Source organism: Doryrhamphus excisus, chromosome 13 (genome assembly GCF_030265055.1).
Source record: "Doryrhamphus excisus isolate RoL2022-K1 chromosome 13, RoL_Dexc_1.0, whole genome shotgun sequence".
Classification (NCBI taxonomy): domain Eukaryota; kingdom Metazoa; phylum Chordata; class Actinopteri; order Syngnathiformes; family Syngnathidae; genus Doryrhamphus; species Doryrhamphus excisus.
In genome coordinates this window covers 434,729-448,351 of record NC_080478.1, presented here as the reverse complement: position 1 = coordinate 448,351, position 13,623 = coordinate 434,729, and the positions used below count along the sequence as shown (strand labels likewise).

The window sequence follows — 13,623 nt, the reverse complement described above, 5'->3', positions numbered from 1 at the left end:
CTCTTGCCTGACAGCAGAGGGCGCTGTTTGACACTTTTTGCTGGAGTCTAGTTTGGCCTGCGTCGCCTTCAAATAAGATTTTTTCAGTTGCCCTTAAAGCTTACGGCCATACTACCCCGAAAACGCCCGATCTCGTCCGATCTCGGAAGCTAAGCAGGGGCTGGCCTGGTTAGTACTTGGATGGGAGACCGCCTGGGAATACCAGGTGCTGTAAGCTTTTTATGGTTTCTGCTCTTGCCTGACAGCAGAGGGCGCTGTTTGACACTTTTTGCTGGAGTCTAGTTTGGCCTGCGTCGCCTTCAAATAAGATTTTTTCAGTTGCCCTTAAAGCTTACGGCCATACTACCCTGAAAACGCCCGATCTCGTCCGATCTCGGAAGCAAAGCAGGGGCGGGCCTGGTTAGTACTTGGATGGAGACCGCCTGGGAATACCAGGTGCTGTAAGCTTTTTATGGTTTCTGCTCTTGCCTGACAGCAGAGGGCGCTGTTTGACACTTTTTGCTGGAGTCTAGTTTGGCCTGCGTCGCCTTCAAATAAGATTTTTTCAGTTGCCCTTTAAGCTTACGGCCATACTACCCTGAAAACGCCCGATCTCGTCCGATCTCGGAAGCTAAGCAGGGGCTGGCCTGGTTAGTACTTGGATGGGAGACCGCCTGGGAATACCAGGTGCTGTAAGCTTTTTATGGTTTCTGCTCTTGCCTGACAGCAGAGGGCGCTGTTTGACACTTTTTGCTGGAGTTTAGTTTGGCCTGCGTCGCCTTCAAATAGGATCTTTTCAGTTGCCTTGGCAGCTTACAGCCATACTACCCTGAAAACGCCCGATCTCATCCGATCTCGGAAGCTAAGCAGGGGCGGGCCTGGTTAGTACTTGGATGGGAAACCGCCTAGGAATACCAGGTGCTCTAAGCTTTTTATGGTTTCTGCTTTTGCCTGAAAGCAGAGGGCGCTGTTTGACACTTTTTGCTGGAGTCTAGTTTGGCCTGCGTCGCCTTCAAATAGGATCTTTTCAGTTGCCCTGGCAGCTTACGGCCATACTACCCTGAAAACGCCCGATATCGTCCGATCTCGGAAGCTAAGCAGGGGCGGGCCTGGTTAGTACTTGGATGAGAGACCGCCTGGGAATACCAGGTGCTGTAAGCCTTTTATGGTTTCGGCTCTTGCCTGACAGCAGAGGGCGCTGTTTGACACTTTTTGCTGGAGTCTAGTTTGGCCTGCGTCGCCTTCAAATAGGATCTTTTCAGTTGATCTGGCAGCTTACGGTCATACTACCCTGAAAATGCCCGATCTCGTCCGATCTCGTAAGCTAAACAGGGGTGGGCCTGGTTAGTACTTGGATGGGAGACCGCCTGGGAATACCAGGTGCTGTAAGCCTTTTATGGTTTCTGCTCTTGCCTGACAGCAGAGGGCGCTGTTTGACACTTTTTGCTGGAGTCTAGTTTGGCCTGCGTCACCTTCAAATAGGATCTTTTCAGTTCACCTGGCAGCTTACGGCCATACTACCCTGAAAAAGCCCGATCTCGGAAGCTAAGCAGGGGCGGGCCTGGTTAGTACTTGGATGGGAGACCGCCTGGGAATACCAGGTGCTGTAAGCTTTTTATGGTTTCTGCTCTTGCCTGACAGCAAAGGGCGCTGTTTGACACTTTTTGCCAGAGTCTAGTTTGGCCTGCGTCGCCTTCAAATAGGATCTTTTCAGTTGATCTGGCAGCTTACGGCCATACTATCCTGAAAAAGCCCGATCTCGTCCGATCTCGGAAGCTAAGCAGGGGCGGGCCTGGTTAGTACTTGGATGGGAGACCGCCTGGAAATACCAGGTGCTGTAAGCTTTATATGGTTTCTGCTCTTGCCTGACAGCAGAGGGCGCTGTTTGACACTTTTTGCTGGAGTCTAGTTTGGCCTGCGTCGCCTTCAAATAGGATCTTTTCAGTTGATCTGGCAGCTTACGGTCATACTACCCTGAAAACGCCCGATCTCGTCCGATCTCGTAAGCTAAACAGGGGTGGGCCTGGTTAGTACTTGGATGGGAGACCGCCTGGGAATACCAGGTGCTGTAAGCCTTTTATGGTTTCTGCTCATGCCTGACAGCAGAGGGCGCTGTTTGACACTTTTTGCTGGAGTCTAGTTTGGCCTGCGTCGCCTTCAAATAGGATCTTTTCAGTTGACCTGGCAGCTTACGGCCATACTACCCTGAAAACGCCCGATCTCGGAAGCTAAGCAGGGGCGGGCCTGGTTAGTACTTGGATGGGAGACCGCCTGGGAATACCAGGTGCTATAAGCTTTTTATGGTTTCTGCTCTTGCCTGACAGCAAAGGGCGCTGTTTGACACTTTTTGCCAGAGTCTAGTTTGGCCTGCGTCACCTTCAAATAGGATCTTTTCAGTTGACCTGGCAGCTTACGGCCATACTACCCTGAAAACGCCCGATCTCGTCTGATCTCGGAAACTAAGCAGGGGCGGGCCTGGTTAGTACTTGGATGGGAGACCGCCTGGGAATACCAGGTGCTGTAAGCTTTTTATGGTTTCTGCTCTTGCCTGACAGCAGAGGGCGCTGTTTGACACTTTTTGCTGGAGTCTAGTTTGGCCTGCGTCACCTTCAAATAGGATCTTTTCAGTTCACCTGGCAGCTTACGGCCATACTACCCTGAAAACGCCCGATCTCGGAAGCTAAGCAGGGGCGGGCCTGGTTAGTACTTGGATGGGAGACCGCCTGGGAATACCAGGTGCTGTAAGCTTTTTATGGTTTCTGCTCTTGCCTGACAGCAAAGGGCGCTGTTTGACACTTTTTGCCAGAGTCTAGTTTGGCCTGCGTCACCTTCAAATAGGATCTTTTCAGTTGACCTGGCAGTTTACAGCCATACTACCCTGAAAACGCCCGATCTCGTCCGATCTCGTCCGATCTCGGAAGCTAAGCAGGGGCGGGCCTGGTTAGTACTTGGATGGGAGACCGCCTGGGAATACCAGGTGCTGTAAGCTTTTTATGGTTTCTGCTCTTGCCTGACAGCAGAGGGCGCTGTTTTACACTTTTTGCTGGAGTCTAGTTTGGCCTGCGTCGCCTTCAAATAAGATTTTTTCAGTTGCCCTTTAAGCTTACGGCCATACTACCCTGAAAACGCCCGATCTCGTCCGATCTCGGAAGCTAAGCAGGGGCTGGCCTGGTTAGTACTTGGATGGGAGACCGCCTGGGAATACCAGGTGCTGTAAGCTTTTTATGGTTTCTGCTCTTGCCTGACAGCAGAGGGCGCTGTTTGACACTTTTTGCTGGAGTTTAGTTTGGCCTGCGTCGCCTTCAAATAGGATCTTTTCAGTTGCCTTGGCAGCTTACAGCCATACTACCCTGAAAACGCCCGATCTCATCCGATCTCGGAAGCTAAGCAGGGGCGGGCCTGGTTAGTACTTGGATGGGAAACCGCCTAGGAATACCAGGTGCTCTAAGCTTTTTATGGTTTCTGCTTTTGCCTGAAAGCAGAGGGCGCTGTTTGACACTTTTTGTTGGAGTCTAGTTTGGCCTGCGTCGCCTTCAAATAGGATCTTTTCAGTTGCCTTGGCAGCTTACGGCCATACTACCCTGAAAACGCCCGATATCGTCCGATCTCGGAAGCTACGCAGGGGCGGGCCTGGTTAGTACTTGGATGGGAAACCGCCTAGGAATACCAGGTGCTCTAAGCTTTTTATGGTTTCTGCTTTTGCCTGAAAGCAGAGGGCGCTGTTTGACACTTTTTGCTGGAGTCTAGTTTGGCCTGCGTCGCCTTCAAATAGGATCTTTTCAGTTGCCCTGGCAGCTTACGGCCATACTACCCTGAAAACGCCCGATATCGTCCGATCTCGGAAGCTAAGCAGGGGCGGGCCTGGTTAGTACTTGGATGAGAGACCGCCTGGGAATACCAGGTGCTGTAAGCCTTTTATGGTTTCGGCTCTTGCCTGACAGCAGAGGGCGCTGTTTGACACTTTTTGCTGGAGTCTAGTTTGGCCTGCGTCGCCTTCAAATAGGATCTTTTCAGTTGATCTGGCAGCTTACGGTCATACTACCCTGAAAATGCCCGATCTCGTCCGATCTCGTAAGCTAAACAGGGGTGGGCCTGGTTAGTACTTGGATGGGAGACCGCCTGGGAATACCAGGTGCTGTAAGCCTTTTATGGTTTCTGCTCTTGCCTGACAGCAGAGGGCGCTGTTTGACACTTTTTGCTGGAGTCTAGTTTGGCCTGCGTCACCTTCAAATAGGATCTTTTCAGTTCACCTGGCAGCTTACGGCCATACTACCCTGAAAAAGCCCGATCTCGGAAGCTAAGCAGGGGCGGGCCTGGTTAGTACTTGGATGGGAGACCGCCTGGGAATACCAGGTGCTGTAAGCTTTTTATGGTTTCTGCTCTTGCCTGACAGCAAAGGGCGCTGTTTGACACTTTTTGCCAGAGTCTAGTTTGGCCTGCGTCGCCTTCAAATAGGATCTTTTCAGTTGATCTGGCAGCTTACGGCCATACTATCCTGAAAAAGCCCGATCTCGTCCGATCTCGGAAGCTAAGCAGGGGCGGGCCTGGTTAGTACTTGGATGGGAGACCGCCTGGAAATACCAGGTGCTGTAAGCTTTATATGGTTTCTGCTCTTGCCTGACAGCAGAGGGCGCTGTTTGACACTTTTTGCTGGAGTCTAGTTTGGCCTGCGTCGCCTTCAAATAGGATCTTTTCAGTTGATCTGGCAGCTTACGGTCATACTACCCTGAAAACGCCCGATCTCGTCCGATCTCGTAAGCTAAACAGGGGTGGGCCTGGTTAGTACTTGGATGGGAGACCGCCTGGGAATACCAGGTGCTGTAAGCCTTTTATGGTTTCTGCTCATGCCTGACAGCAGAGGGCGCTGTTTGACACTTTTTGCTGGAGTCTAGTTTGGCCTGCGTCGCCTTCAAATAGGATCTTTTCAGTTGACCTGGCAGCTTACGGCCATACTACCCTGAAAACGCCCGATCTCGGAAGCTAAGCAGGGGCGGGCCTGGTTAGTACTTGGATGGGAGACCGCCTGGGAATACCAGGTGCTATAAGCTTTTTATGGTTTCTGCTCTTGCCTGACAGCAAAGGGCGCTGTTTGACACTTTTTGCCAGAGTCTAGTTTGGCCTGCGTCACCTTCAAATAGGATCTTTTCAGTTGACCTGGCAGCTTACGGCCATACTACCCTGAAAACGCCCGATCTCGTCTGATCTCGGAAACTAAGCAGGGGCGGGCCTGGTTAGTACTTGGATGGGAGACCGCCTGGGAATACCAGGTGCTGTAAGCTTTTTATGGTTTCTGCTCTTGCCTGACAGCAGAGGGCGCTGTTTGACACTTTTTGCTGGAGTCTAGTTTGGCCTGCGTCACCTTCAAATAGGATCTTTTCAGTTCACCTGGCAGCTTACGGCCATACTACCCTGAAAACGCCCGATCTCGGAAGCTAAGCAGGGGCGGGCCTGGTTAGTACTTGGATGGGAGACCGCCTGGGAATACCAGGTGCTGTAAGCTTTTTATGGTTTCTGCTCTTGCCTGACAGCAAAGGGCGCTGTTTGACACTTTTTGCCAGAGTCTAGTTTGGCCTGCGTCACCTTCAAATAGGATCTTTTCAGTTGACCTGGCAGCTTACGGCCATACTACCCTGAAAACGCCAGATCTCGTCCGATCTTGGAAGCTGAGCAGGGGCGGGCCTGGTTAGTACTTGGATGGGAGACCGCCTGGGAATACCAGGTGCTGTAAGCTTTTTTATGGTTTCTGCTCTTGCCTGACAGCAGAGGGCGCTGTTTGACACTTTTTGCTGGAGTCTAGTTTGGCCTGCGTCACCTTCAAAAAGGATCTTTTCAGTTGACCTGGCAGTTTACAGCCATACTACCCTGAAAACGCCCGATCTCGTCCGATCTCGTCCGATCTCGGAAGCTAAGCAGGGGCGGGCCTGGTTAGTACTTGGATGGGAGACCGCCTGGGAATACCAGGTGCTGTAAGCTTTTTATGGTTTCTGCTCTTGCCTGACAGCAGAGGGCGCTGTTTGACACTTTTTGCTGGAGTCTAGTTTGGCCTGCGTCGCCTTCAAATAAGATTTTTTCAGTTGCCCTTAAAGCTTACGGCCATACTACCCCGAAAACGCCCGATCTCGTCCGATCTCGGAAGCTAAGCAGGGGCTGGCCTGGTTAGTACTTGGATGGGAGACCGCCTGGGAATACCAGGTGCTGTAAGCTTTTTATGGTTTCTGCTCTTGCCTGACAGCAGAGGGCGCTGTTTGACACTTTTTGCTGGAGTCTAGTTTGGCCTGCGTCGCCTTCAAATAAGATTTTTTCAGTTGCCCTTAAAGCTTACGGCCATACTACCCTGAAAACGCCCGATCTCGTCCGATCTCGGAAGCAAAGCAGGGGCGGGCCTGGTTAGTACTTGGATGGAGACCGCCTGGGAATACCAGGTGCTGTAAGCTTTTTATGGTTTCTGCTCTTGCCTGACAGCAGAGGGCGCTGTTTGACACTTTTTGCTGGAGTCTAGTTTGGCCTGCGTCGCCTTCAAATAAGATTTTTTCAGTTGCCCTTTAAGCTTACGGCCATACTACCCTGAAAACGCCCGATCTCGTCCGATCTCGGAAGCTAAGCAGGGGCTGGCCTGGTTAGTACTTGGATGGGAGACCGCCTGGGAATACCAGGTGCTGTAAGCTTTTTATGGTTTCTGCTCTTGCCTGACAGCAGAGGGCGCTGTTTGACACTTTTTGCTGGAGTTTAGTTTGGCCTGCGTCGCCTTCAAATAGGATCTTTTCAGTTGCCTTGGCAGCTTACAGCCATACTACCCTGAAAACGCCCGATCTCATCCGATCTCGGAAGCTAAGCAGGGGCGGGCCTGGTTAGTACTTGGATGGGAAACCGCCTAGGAATACCAGGTGCTCTAAGCTTTTTATGGTTTCTGCTTTTGCCTGAAAGCAGAGGGCGCTGTTTGACACTTTTTGCTGGAGTCTAGTTTGGCCTGCGTCGCCTTCAAATAGGATCTTTTCAGTTGCCCTGGCAGCTTACGGCCATACTACCCTGAAAACGCCCGATATCGTCCGATCTCGGAAGCTAAGCAGGGGCGGGCCTGGTTAGTACTTGGATGAGAGACCGCCTGGGAATACCAGGTGCTGTAAGCCTTTTATGGTTTCGGCTCTTGCCTGACAGCAGAGGGCGCTGTTTGACACTTTTTGCTGGAGTCTAGTTTGGCCTGCGTCGCCTTCAAATAGGATCTTTTCAGTTGATCTGGCAGCTTACGGTCATACTACCCTGAAAATGCCCGATCTCGTCCGATCTCGTAAGCTAAACAGGGGTGGGCCTGGTTAGTACTTGGATGGGAGACCGCCTGGGAATACCAGGTGCTGTAAGCCTTTTATGGTTTCTGCTCTTGCCTGACAGCAGAGGGCGCTGTTTGACACTTTTTGCTGGAGTCTAGTTTGGCCTGCGTCACCTTCAAATAGGATCTTTTCAGTTCACCTGGCAGCTTACGGCCATACTACCCTGAAAAAGCCCGATCTCGGAAGCTAAGCAGGGGCGGGCCTGGTTAGTACTTGGATGGGAGACCGCCTGGGAATACCAGGTGCTGTAAGCTTTTTATGGTTTCTGCTCTTGCCTGACAGCAAAGGGCGCTGTTTGACACTTTTTGCCAGAGTCTAGTTTGGCCTGCGTCGCCTTCAAATAGGATCTTTTCAGTTGATCTGGCAGCTTACGGTCATACTACCCTGAAAATGCCCGATCTCGTCCGATCTCGTAAGCTAAACAGGGGTGGGCCTGGTTAGTACTTGGATGGGAGACCGCCTGGGAATACCAGGTGCTGTAAGCCTTTTATGGTTTCTGCTCTTGCCTGACAGCAGAGGGCGCTGTTTGACACTTTTTGCTGGAGTCTAGTTTGGCCTGCGTCACCTTCAAATAGGATCTTTTCAGTTCACCTGGCAGCTTACGGCCATACTACCCTGAAAAAGCCCGATCTCGGAAGCTAAGCAGGGGCGGGCCTGGTTAGTACTTGGATGGGAGACCGCCTGGGAATACCAGGTGCTGTAAGCTTTTTATGGTTTCTGCTCTTGCCTGACAGCAAAGGGCGCTGTTTGACACTTTTTGCCAGAGTCTAGTTTGGCCTGCGTCGCCTTCAAATAGGATCTTTTCAGTTGATCTGGCAGCTTACGGCCATACTATCCTGAAAAAGCCCGATCTCGTCCGATCTCGGAAGCTAAGCAGGGGCGGGCCTGGTTAGTACTTGGATGGGAGACCGCCTGGAAATACCAGGTGCTGTAAGCTTTATATGGTTTCTGCTCTTGCCTGACAGCAGAGGGCGCTGTTTGACACTTTTTGCTGGAGTCTAGTTTGGCCTGCGTCGCCTTCAAATAGGATCTTTTCAGTTGATCTGGCAGCTTACGGTCATACTACCCTGAAAACGCCCGATCTCGTCCGATCTCGTAAGCTAAACAGGGGTGGGCCTGGTTAGTACTTGGATGGGAGACCGCCTGGGAATACCAGGTGCTGTAAGCCTTTTATGGTTTCTGCTCATGCCTGACAGCAGAGGGCGCTGTTTGACACTTTTTGCTGGAGTCTAGTTTGGCCTGCGTCGCCTTCAAATAGGATCTTTTCAGTTGACCTGGCAGCTTACGGCCATACTACCCTGAAAACGCCCGATCTCGGAAGCTAAGCAGGGGCGGGCCTGGTTAGTACTTGGATGGGAGACCGCCTGGGAATACCAGGTGCTATAAGCTTTTTATGGTTTCTGCTCTTGCCTGACAGCAAAGGGCGCTGTTTGACACTTTTTGCCAGAGTCTAGTTTGGCCTGCGTCACCTTCAAATAGGATCTTTTCAGTTGACCTGGCAGCTTACGGCCATACTACCCTGAAAACGCCCGATCTCGTCTGATCTCGGAAACTAAGCAGGGGCGGGCCTGGTTAGTACTTGGATGGGAGACCGCCTGGGAATACCAGGTGCTGTAAGCTTTTTATGGTTTCTGCTCTTGCCTGACAGCAGAGGGCGCTGTTTGACACTTTTTGCTGGAGTCTAGTTTGGCCTGCGTCACCTTCAAATAGGATCTTTTCAGTTCACCTGGCAGCTTACGGCCATACTACCCTGAAAACGCCCGATCTCGGAAGCTAAGCAGGGGCGGGCCTGGTTAGTACTTGGATGGGAGACCGCCTGGGAATACCAGGTGCTGTAAGCTTTTTATGGTTTCTGCTCTTGCCTGACAGCAAAGGGCGCTGTTTGACACTTTTTGCCAGAGTCTAGTTTGGCCTGCGTCACCTTCAAATAGGATCTTTTCAGTTGACCTGGCAGCTTACGGCCATACTACCCTGAAAACGCCAGATCTCGTCCGATCTTGGAAGCTGAGCAGGGGCGGGCCTGGTTAGTACTTGGATGGGAGACCGCCTGGGAATACCAGGTGCTGTAAGCTTTTTTATGGTTTCTGCTCTTGCCTGACAGCAGAGGGCGCTGTTTGACACTTTTTGCTGGAGTCTAGTTTGGCCTGCGTCACCTTCAAATAGGATCTTTTCAGTTGACCTGGCAGTTTACAGCCATACTACCCTGAAAACGCCCGATCTCGTCCGATCTCGTCCGATCTCGGAAGCTAAGCAGGGGCGGGCCTGGTTAGTACTTGGATGGGAGACCGCCTGGGAATACCAGGTGCTGTAAGCTTTTTATGGTTTCTGCTCTTGCCTGACAGCAGAGGGCGCTGTTTGACACTTTTTGCTGGAGTCTAGTTTGGCCTGCGTCGCCTTCAAATAAGATTTTTTCAGTTGCCCTTAAAGCTTACGGCCATACTACCCCGAAAACGCCCGATCTCGTCCGATCTCGGAAGCTAAGCAGGGGCTGGCCTGGTTAGTACTTGGATGGGAGACCGCCTGGGAATACCAGGTGCTGTAAGCTTTTTATGGTTTCTGCTCTTGCCTGACAGCAGAGGGCGCTGTTTGACACTTTTTGCTGGAGTCTAGTTTGGCCTGCGTCGCCTTCAAATAAGATTTTTTCAGTTGCCCTTAAAGCTTACGGCCATACTACCCTGAAAACGCCCGATCTCGTCCGATCTCGGAAGCAAAGCAGGGGCGGGCCTGGTTAGTACTTGGATGGAGACCGCCTGGGAATACCAGGTGCTGTAAGCTTTTTATGGTTTCTGCTCTTGCCTGACAGCAGAGGGCGCTGTTTGACACTTTTTGCTGGAGTCTAGTTTGGCCTGCGTCGCCTTCAAATAAGATTTTTTCAGTTGCCCTTTAAGCTTACGGCCATACTACCCTGAAAACGCCCGATCTCGTCCGATCTCGGAAGCTAAGCAGGGGCTGGCCTGGTTAGTACTTGGATGGGAGACCGCCTGGGAATACCAGGTGCTGTAAGCTTTTTATGGTTTCTGCTCTTGCCTGACAGCAGAGGGCGCTGTTTGACACTTTTTGCTGGAGTTTAGTTTGGCCTGCGTCGCCTTCAAATAGGATCTTTTCAGTTGCCTTGGCAGCTTACAGCCATACTACCCTGAAAACGCCCGATCTCATCCGATCTCGGAAGCTAAGCAGGGGCGGGCCTGGTTAGTACTTGGATGGGAAACCGCCTAGGAATACCAGGTGCTCTAAGCTTTTTATGGTTTCTGCTTTTGCCTGAAAGCAGAGGGCGCTGTTTGACACTTTTTGCTGGAGTCTAGTTTGGCCTGCGTCGCCTTCAAATAGGATCTTTTCAGTTGCCCTGGCAGCTTACGGCCATACTACCCTGAAAACGCCCGATATCGTCCGATCTCGGAAGCTAAGCAGGGGCGGGCCTGGTTAGTACTTGGATGAGAGACCGCCTGGGAATACCAGGTGCTGTAAGCCTTTTATGGTTTCGGCTCTTGCCTGACAGCAGAGGGCGCTGTTTGACACTTTTTGCTGGAGTCTAGTTTGGCCTGCGTCGCCTTCAAATAGGATCTTTTCAGTTGATCTGGCAGCTTACGGTCATACTACCCTGAAAATGCCCGATCTCGTCCGATCTCGTAAGCTAAACAGGGGTGGGCCTGGTTAGTACTTGGATGGGAGACCGCCTGGGAATACCAGGTGCTGTAAGCCTTTTATGGTTTCTGCTCTTGCCTGACAGCAGAGGGCGCTGTTTGACACTTTTTGCTGGAGTCTAGTTTGGCCTGCGTCACCTTCAAATAGGATCTTCTCAGTTCACCTGGCAGCTTACGGCCATACTACCCTGAAAAAGCCCGATCTCGGAAGCTAAGCAGGGGCGGGCCTGGTTAGTACTTGGATGGGAGACCGCCTGGGAATACCAGGTGCTGTAAGCTTTTTATGGTTTCTGCTCTTGCCTGACAGCAAAGGGCGCTGTTTGACACTTTTTGCCAGAGTCTTGTTTGGCCTGCGTCGCCTTCAAATAGGATCTTTTCAGTTGATCTGGCAGCTTACGGCCATACTATCCTGAAAAAGCCCGATCTCGTCCGATCTCGGAAGCTAAGCAGGGGCGGGCCTGGTTAGTACTTGGATGGGAGACCGCCTGGAAATACCAGGTGCTGTAAGCTTTATATGGTTTCTGCTCTTGCCTGACAGCAGAGGGCGCTGTTTGACACTTTTTGCTGGAGTCTAGTTTGGCCTGCGTCGCCTTCAAATAGGATCTTTTCAGTTGATCTGGCAGCTTACGGTCATACTACCCTGAAAACGCCCGATCTCGTCCGATCTCGTAAGCTAAACAGGGGTGGGCCTGGTTAGTACTTGGATGGGAGACCGCCTGGGAATACCAGGTGCTGTAAGCCTTTTATGGTTTCTGCTCATGCCTGACAGCAGAGGGCGCTGTTTGACACTTTTTGCTGGAGTCTAGTTTGGCCTGCGTCGCCTTCAAATAGGATCTTTTCAGTTGACCTGGCAGCTTACGGCCATACTACCCTGAAAACGCCCGATCTCGGAAGCTAAGCAGGGGCGGGCCTGGTTAGTACTTGGATGGGAGACCGCCTGGGAATACCAGGTGCTATAAGCTTTTTATGGTTTCTGCTCTTGCCTGACAGCAAAGGACGCTGTTTGACACTTTTTGCCAGAGTCTAGTTTGGCCTGCGTCACCTTCAAATAGGATCTTTTCAGTTGACCTGGCAGCTTACGGCCATACTACCCTGAAAACGCCCGATCTCGTCTGATCTCGGAAACTAAGCAGGGGCGGGCCTGGTTAGTACTTGGATGGGAGACCGCCTGGGAATACCAGGTGCTGTAAGCTTTTTATGGTTTCTGCTCTTGCCTGACAGCAGAGGGCGCTGTTTGACACTTTTTGCTGGAGTCTAGTTTGGCCTGCGTCACCTTCAAATAGGATCTTTTCAGTTCACCTGGCAGCTTACGGCCATACTACCCTGAAAACGCCCGATCTCGGAAGCTAAGCAGGGGCGGGCCTGGTTAGTACTTGGATGGGAGACCGCCTGGGAATACCAGGTGCTGTAAGCTTTTTATGGTTTCTGCTCTTGCCTGACAGCAAAGGGCGCTGTTTGACACTTTTTGCCAGAGTCTAGTTTGGCCTGCGTCACCTTCAAATAGGATCTTTTCAGTTGACCTGGCAGTTTACAGCCATACTACCCTGAAAACGCCCGATCTCGTCCGATCTCGTCCGATCTCGGAAGCTAAGCAGGGGCGGGCCTGGTTAGTACTTGGATGGGAGACCGCCTGGGAATACCAGGTGCTGTAAGCTTTTTATGGTTTCTGCTCTTGCCTGACAGCAGAGGGCGCTGTTTTACACTTTTTGCTGGAGTCTAGTTTGGCCTGCGTCGCCTTCAAATAAGATTTTTTCAGTTGCCCTTAAAGCTTACGGCCATACTACCCCGAAAACGCCCGATCTCGTCCGATCTCGGAAGCTAAGCAGGGGCTGGCCTGGTTAGTACTTGGATGGGAGACCGCCTGGGAATACCAGGTGCTGTAAGCTTTTTATGGTTTCTGCTCTTGCCTGACAGCAGAGGGCGCTGTTTGACACTTTTTGCTGGAGTCTAGTTTGGCCTGCGTCGCCTTCAAATAAGATTTTTTCAGTTGCCCTTAAAGCTTACGGCCATACTACCCTGAAAACGCCCGATCTCGTCCGATCTCGGAAGCAAAGCAGGGGCGGGCCTGGTTAGTACTTGGATGGGAGACCGCCTGGGAATACCAGGTGCTGTAAGCTTTTTATGGTTTCTGCTCTTGCCTGACAGCAGAGGGCGCTGTTTGACACTTTTTGCTGGAGTCTAGTTTGGCCTGCGTCGCCTTCAAATAAGATTTTTTCAGTTGCCCTTTAAGCTTACGGCCATACTACCCTGAAAACGCCCGATCTCGTCCGATCTCGGAAGCTAAGCAGGGGCTGGCCTGGTTAGTACTTGGATGGGAGACCGCCTGGGAATACCAGTTGCTGTAAGCTTTTTATGGTTTCTGCTCTTGCCTGACAGCAGAGGGCGCTGTTTGACACTTTTTGCTGGAGTTTAGTTTGGCCTGCGTCGCCTTCAAATAGGATCTTTTCAGTTGCCTTGGCAGCTTACAGCCATACTACCCTGAAAACGCCCGATCTCATCCGATCTCGGAAGCTAAGCAGGGGCGGGCCTGGTTAGTACTTGGATGGGAAACCGCCTAGGAATACCAGGTGCTCTAAGCTTTTTATGGTTTCTGCTTTTGCCTGAAAGCAGAGGGCGCTGTTTGACACTTTTTGCTGGAGTCTAGTTTGGCCTGCGTCGCCTTCAAATAGGATCTTTTC

General features: G+C 51.6%; 41 non-coding genes and 18 pseudogenes across 41 annotated transcripts; all 59 read left to right on the top strand.

Moving 5' to 3' along the window:
* Positions 1-98: 98 nt before the first annotated feature.
* LOC131097547 (5S ribosomal RNA) lies at positions 99-217 on the top strand. Its single transcript, XR_009116446.1, has one exon. It is a non-coding gene; the product is annotated as a 5S ribosomal RNA (ribosomal RNA).
* Positions 218-329: 112 nt separating this feature from the next.
* Positions 330-447, top strand: LOC131098997 (5S ribosomal RNA). Its single transcript, XR_009117840.1, has one exon. It is a non-coding gene; the product is annotated as a 5S ribosomal RNA (ribosomal RNA).
* Positions 448-559: 112 nt separating this feature from the next.
* LOC131142663 (5S ribosomal RNA) lies at positions 560-678 on the top strand. The gene has a single exon (XR_009132735.1). It is a non-coding gene; the product is annotated as a 5S ribosomal RNA (ribosomal RNA).
* A 112-nt stretch (positions 679-790) lies between these two features.
* On the top strand, positions 791-909 carry LOC131099137 (5S ribosomal RNA). Its single transcript, XR_009117975.1, has one exon. It is a non-coding gene; the product is annotated as a 5S ribosomal RNA (ribosomal RNA).
* Positions 910-1,021: 112 nt separating this feature from the next.
* LOC131099575 (5S ribosomal RNA) lies at positions 1,022-1,140 on the top strand. The gene has a single exon (XR_009118400.1). It is a non-coding gene; the product is annotated as a 5S ribosomal RNA (ribosomal RNA).
* A 112-nt stretch (positions 1,141-1,252) lies between these two features.
* LOC131098579 (5S ribosomal RNA) lies at positions 1,253-1,371 on the top strand. Its single transcript, XR_009117446.1, has one exon. It is a non-coding gene; the product is annotated as a 5S ribosomal RNA (ribosomal RNA).
* A 112-nt stretch (positions 1,372-1,483) lies between these two features.
* Positions 1,484-1,592, top strand: LOC131141224 (5S ribosomal RNA; annotated as a pseudogene).
* Positions 1,593-1,704: 112 nt separating this feature from the next.
* Positions 1,705-1,823, top strand: LOC131099330 (5S ribosomal RNA). The gene has a single exon (XR_009118164.1). It is a non-coding gene; the product is annotated as a 5S ribosomal RNA (ribosomal RNA).
* A 112-nt stretch (positions 1,824-1,935) lies between these two features.
* On the top strand, positions 1,936-2,054 carry LOC131097739 (5S ribosomal RNA). The gene has a single exon (XR_009116633.1). It is a non-coding gene; the product is annotated as a 5S ribosomal RNA (ribosomal RNA).
* Positions 2,055-2,166: 112 nt separating this feature from the next.
* On the top strand, positions 2,167-2,275 carry LOC131141129 (5S ribosomal RNA; annotated as a pseudogene).
* Positions 2,276-2,387: 112 nt separating this feature from the next.
* Positions 2,388-2,506, top strand: LOC131097434 (5S ribosomal RNA). Its single transcript, XR_009116340.1, has one exon. It is a non-coding gene; the product is annotated as a 5S ribosomal RNA (ribosomal RNA).
* Positions 2,507-2,618: 112 nt separating this feature from the next.
* On the top strand, positions 2,619-2,727 carry LOC131100459 (5S ribosomal RNA; annotated as a pseudogene).
* A 112-nt stretch (positions 2,728-2,839) lies between these two features.
* Positions 2,840-2,968, top strand: LOC131099741 (5S ribosomal RNA; annotated as a pseudogene).
* A 112-nt stretch (positions 2,969-3,080) lies between these two features.
* Positions 3,081-3,199, top strand: LOC131142662 (5S ribosomal RNA). Its single transcript, XR_009132734.1, has one exon. It is a non-coding gene; the product is annotated as a 5S ribosomal RNA (ribosomal RNA).
* Positions 3,200-3,311: 112 nt separating this feature from the next.
* LOC131099136 (5S ribosomal RNA) lies at positions 3,312-3,430 on the top strand. The gene has a single exon (XR_009117974.1). It is a non-coding gene; the product is annotated as a 5S ribosomal RNA (ribosomal RNA).
* A 112-nt stretch (positions 3,431-3,542) lies between these two features.
* Positions 3,543-3,661, top strand: LOC131141565 (5S ribosomal RNA; annotated as a pseudogene).
* Positions 3,662-3,773: 112 nt separating this feature from the next.
* Positions 3,774-3,892, top strand: LOC131099574 (5S ribosomal RNA). The gene has a single exon (XR_009118399.1). It is a non-coding gene; the product is annotated as a 5S ribosomal RNA (ribosomal RNA).
* A 112-nt stretch (positions 3,893-4,004) lies between these two features.
* Positions 4,005-4,123, top strand: LOC131098578 (5S ribosomal RNA). The gene has a single exon (XR_009117445.1). It is a non-coding gene; the product is annotated as a 5S ribosomal RNA (ribosomal RNA).
* Positions 4,124-4,235: 112 nt separating this feature from the next.
* Positions 4,236-4,344, top strand: LOC131141223 (5S ribosomal RNA; annotated as a pseudogene).
* A 112-nt stretch (positions 4,345-4,456) lies between these two features.
* On the top strand, positions 4,457-4,575 carry LOC131099329 (5S ribosomal RNA). The gene has a single exon (XR_009118163.1). It is a non-coding gene; the product is annotated as a 5S ribosomal RNA (ribosomal RNA).
* A 112-nt stretch (positions 4,576-4,687) lies between these two features.
* On the top strand, positions 4,688-4,806 carry LOC131097738 (5S ribosomal RNA). The gene has a single exon (XR_009116632.1). It is a non-coding gene; the product is annotated as a 5S ribosomal RNA (ribosomal RNA).
* A 112-nt stretch (positions 4,807-4,918) lies between these two features.
* On the top strand, positions 4,919-5,027 carry LOC131141127 (5S ribosomal RNA; annotated as a pseudogene).
* Positions 5,028-5,139: 112 nt separating this feature from the next.
* Positions 5,140-5,258, top strand: LOC131097433 (5S ribosomal RNA). Its single transcript, XR_009116339.1, has one exon. It is a non-coding gene; the product is annotated as a 5S ribosomal RNA (ribosomal RNA).
* Positions 5,259-5,370: 112 nt separating this feature from the next.
* LOC131100457 (5S ribosomal RNA) lies at positions 5,371-5,479 on the top strand (annotated as a pseudogene).
* A 112-nt stretch (positions 5,480-5,591) lies between these two features.
* LOC131100010 (5S ribosomal RNA) lies at positions 5,592-5,710 on the top strand. Its single transcript, XR_009118779.1, has one exon. It is a non-coding gene; the product is annotated as a 5S ribosomal RNA (ribosomal RNA).
* A 113-nt stretch (positions 5,711-5,823) lies between these two features.
* LOC131099740 (5S ribosomal RNA) lies at positions 5,824-5,952 on the top strand (annotated as a pseudogene).
* A 112-nt stretch (positions 5,953-6,064) lies between these two features.
* LOC131097546 (5S ribosomal RNA) lies at positions 6,065-6,183 on the top strand. The gene has a single exon (XR_009116445.1). It is a non-coding gene; the product is annotated as a 5S ribosomal RNA (ribosomal RNA).
* A 112-nt stretch (positions 6,184-6,295) lies between these two features.
* Positions 6,296-6,413, top strand: LOC131098996 (5S ribosomal RNA). The gene has a single exon (XR_009117839.1). It is a non-coding gene; the product is annotated as a 5S ribosomal RNA (ribosomal RNA).
* Positions 6,414-6,525: 112 nt separating this feature from the next.
* Positions 6,526-6,644, top strand: LOC131142661 (5S ribosomal RNA). Its single transcript, XR_009132733.1, has one exon. It is a non-coding gene; the product is annotated as a 5S ribosomal RNA (ribosomal RNA).
* A 112-nt stretch (positions 6,645-6,756) lies between these two features.
* Positions 6,757-6,875, top strand: LOC131099135 (5S ribosomal RNA). Its single transcript, XR_009117973.1, has one exon. It is a non-coding gene; the product is annotated as a 5S ribosomal RNA (ribosomal RNA).
* A 112-nt stretch (positions 6,876-6,987) lies between these two features.
* LOC131099573 (5S ribosomal RNA) lies at positions 6,988-7,106 on the top strand. The gene has a single exon (XR_009118398.1). It is a non-coding gene; the product is annotated as a 5S ribosomal RNA (ribosomal RNA).
* A 112-nt stretch (positions 7,107-7,218) lies between these two features.
* On the top strand, positions 7,219-7,337 carry LOC131098577 (5S ribosomal RNA). The gene has a single exon (XR_009117444.1). It is a non-coding gene; the product is annotated as a 5S ribosomal RNA (ribosomal RNA).
* Positions 7,338-7,449: 112 nt separating this feature from the next.
* On the top strand, positions 7,450-7,558 carry LOC131141222 (5S ribosomal RNA; annotated as a pseudogene).
* Positions 7,559-7,670: 112 nt separating this feature from the next.
* LOC131098576 (5S ribosomal RNA) lies at positions 7,671-7,789 on the top strand. The gene has a single exon (XR_009117443.1). It is a non-coding gene; the product is annotated as a 5S ribosomal RNA (ribosomal RNA).
* A 112-nt stretch (positions 7,790-7,901) lies between these two features.
* Positions 7,902-8,010, top strand: LOC131141221 (5S ribosomal RNA; annotated as a pseudogene).
* Positions 8,011-8,122: 112 nt separating this feature from the next.
* Positions 8,123-8,241, top strand: LOC131099328 (5S ribosomal RNA). The gene has a single exon (XR_009118162.1). It is a non-coding gene; the product is annotated as a 5S ribosomal RNA (ribosomal RNA).
* A 112-nt stretch (positions 8,242-8,353) lies between these two features.
* LOC131097737 (5S ribosomal RNA) lies at positions 8,354-8,472 on the top strand. The gene has a single exon (XR_009116631.1). It is a non-coding gene; the product is annotated as a 5S ribosomal RNA (ribosomal RNA).
* A 112-nt stretch (positions 8,473-8,584) lies between these two features.
* Positions 8,585-8,693, top strand: LOC131141125 (5S ribosomal RNA; annotated as a pseudogene).
* Positions 8,694-8,805: 112 nt separating this feature from the next.
* On the top strand, positions 8,806-8,924 carry LOC131097431 (5S ribosomal RNA). Its single transcript, XR_009116337.1, has one exon. It is a non-coding gene; the product is annotated as a 5S ribosomal RNA (ribosomal RNA).
* A 112-nt stretch (positions 8,925-9,036) lies between these two features.
* On the top strand, positions 9,037-9,145 carry LOC131100456 (5S ribosomal RNA; annotated as a pseudogene).
* A 112-nt stretch (positions 9,146-9,257) lies between these two features.
* Positions 9,258-9,376, top strand: LOC131100009 (5S ribosomal RNA). The gene has a single exon (XR_009118778.1). It is a non-coding gene; the product is annotated as a 5S ribosomal RNA (ribosomal RNA).
* A 113-nt stretch (positions 9,377-9,489) lies between these two features.
* On the top strand, positions 9,490-9,618 carry LOC131099739 (5S ribosomal RNA; annotated as a pseudogene).
* A 112-nt stretch (positions 9,619-9,730) lies between these two features.
* LOC131097545 (5S ribosomal RNA) lies at positions 9,731-9,849 on the top strand. Its single transcript, XR_009116444.1, has one exon. It is a non-coding gene; the product is annotated as a 5S ribosomal RNA (ribosomal RNA).
* Positions 9,850-9,961: 112 nt separating this feature from the next.
* On the top strand, positions 9,962-10,079 carry LOC131098995 (5S ribosomal RNA). The gene has a single exon (XR_009117838.1). It is a non-coding gene; the product is annotated as a 5S ribosomal RNA (ribosomal RNA).
* A 112-nt stretch (positions 10,080-10,191) lies between these two features.
* Positions 10,192-10,310, top strand: LOC131142660 (5S ribosomal RNA). Its single transcript, XR_009132732.1, has one exon. It is a non-coding gene; the product is annotated as a 5S ribosomal RNA (ribosomal RNA).
* Positions 10,311-10,422: 112 nt separating this feature from the next.
* Positions 10,423-10,541, top strand: LOC131099134 (5S ribosomal RNA). The gene has a single exon (XR_009117972.1). It is a non-coding gene; the product is annotated as a 5S ribosomal RNA (ribosomal RNA).
* Positions 10,542-10,653: 112 nt separating this feature from the next.
* On the top strand, positions 10,654-10,772 carry LOC131099572 (5S ribosomal RNA). Its single transcript, XR_009118397.1, has one exon. It is a non-coding gene; the product is annotated as a 5S ribosomal RNA (ribosomal RNA).
* Positions 10,773-10,884: 112 nt separating this feature from the next.
* Positions 10,885-11,003, top strand: LOC131098575 (5S ribosomal RNA). Its single transcript, XR_009117442.1, has one exon. It is a non-coding gene; the product is annotated as a 5S ribosomal RNA (ribosomal RNA).
* Positions 11,004-11,115: 112 nt separating this feature from the next.
* On the top strand, positions 11,116-11,224 carry LOC131141220 (5S ribosomal RNA; annotated as a pseudogene).
* A 112-nt stretch (positions 11,225-11,336) lies between these two features.
* LOC131099327 (5S ribosomal RNA) lies at positions 11,337-11,455 on the top strand. The gene has a single exon (XR_009118161.1). It is a non-coding gene; the product is annotated as a 5S ribosomal RNA (ribosomal RNA).
* Positions 11,456-11,567: 112 nt separating this feature from the next.
* On the top strand, positions 11,568-11,686 carry LOC131097736 (5S ribosomal RNA). The gene has a single exon (XR_009116630.1). It is a non-coding gene; the product is annotated as a 5S ribosomal RNA (ribosomal RNA).
* Positions 11,687-11,798: 112 nt separating this feature from the next.
* On the top strand, positions 11,799-11,907 carry LOC131141124 (5S ribosomal RNA; annotated as a pseudogene).
* Positions 11,908-12,019: 112 nt separating this feature from the next.
* Positions 12,020-12,138, top strand: LOC131097430 (5S ribosomal RNA). The gene has a single exon (XR_009116336.1). It is a non-coding gene; the product is annotated as a 5S ribosomal RNA (ribosomal RNA).
* Positions 12,139-12,250: 112 nt separating this feature from the next.
* Positions 12,251-12,359, top strand: LOC131100455 (5S ribosomal RNA; annotated as a pseudogene).
* A 112-nt stretch (positions 12,360-12,471) lies between these two features.
* LOC131099738 (5S ribosomal RNA) lies at positions 12,472-12,600 on the top strand (annotated as a pseudogene).
* A 112-nt stretch (positions 12,601-12,712) lies between these two features.
* LOC131097544 (5S ribosomal RNA) lies at positions 12,713-12,831 on the top strand. Its single transcript, XR_009116443.1, has one exon. It is a non-coding gene; the product is annotated as a 5S ribosomal RNA (ribosomal RNA).
* A 112-nt stretch (positions 12,832-12,943) lies between these two features.
* LOC131142754 (5S ribosomal RNA) lies at positions 12,944-13,062 on the top strand. The gene has a single exon (XR_009132821.1). It is a non-coding gene; the product is annotated as a 5S ribosomal RNA (ribosomal RNA).
* Positions 13,063-13,174: 112 nt separating this feature from the next.
* LOC131098454 (5S ribosomal RNA) lies at positions 13,175-13,293 on the top strand. Its single transcript, XR_009117326.1, has one exon. It is a non-coding gene; the product is annotated as a 5S ribosomal RNA (ribosomal RNA).
* Positions 13,294-13,405: 112 nt separating this feature from the next.
* LOC131099133 (5S ribosomal RNA) lies at positions 13,406-13,524 on the top strand. The gene has a single exon (XR_009117971.1). It is a non-coding gene; the product is annotated as a 5S ribosomal RNA (ribosomal RNA).
* The last annotated feature ends 99 nt before the right edge of the window (positions 13,525-13,623 follow it).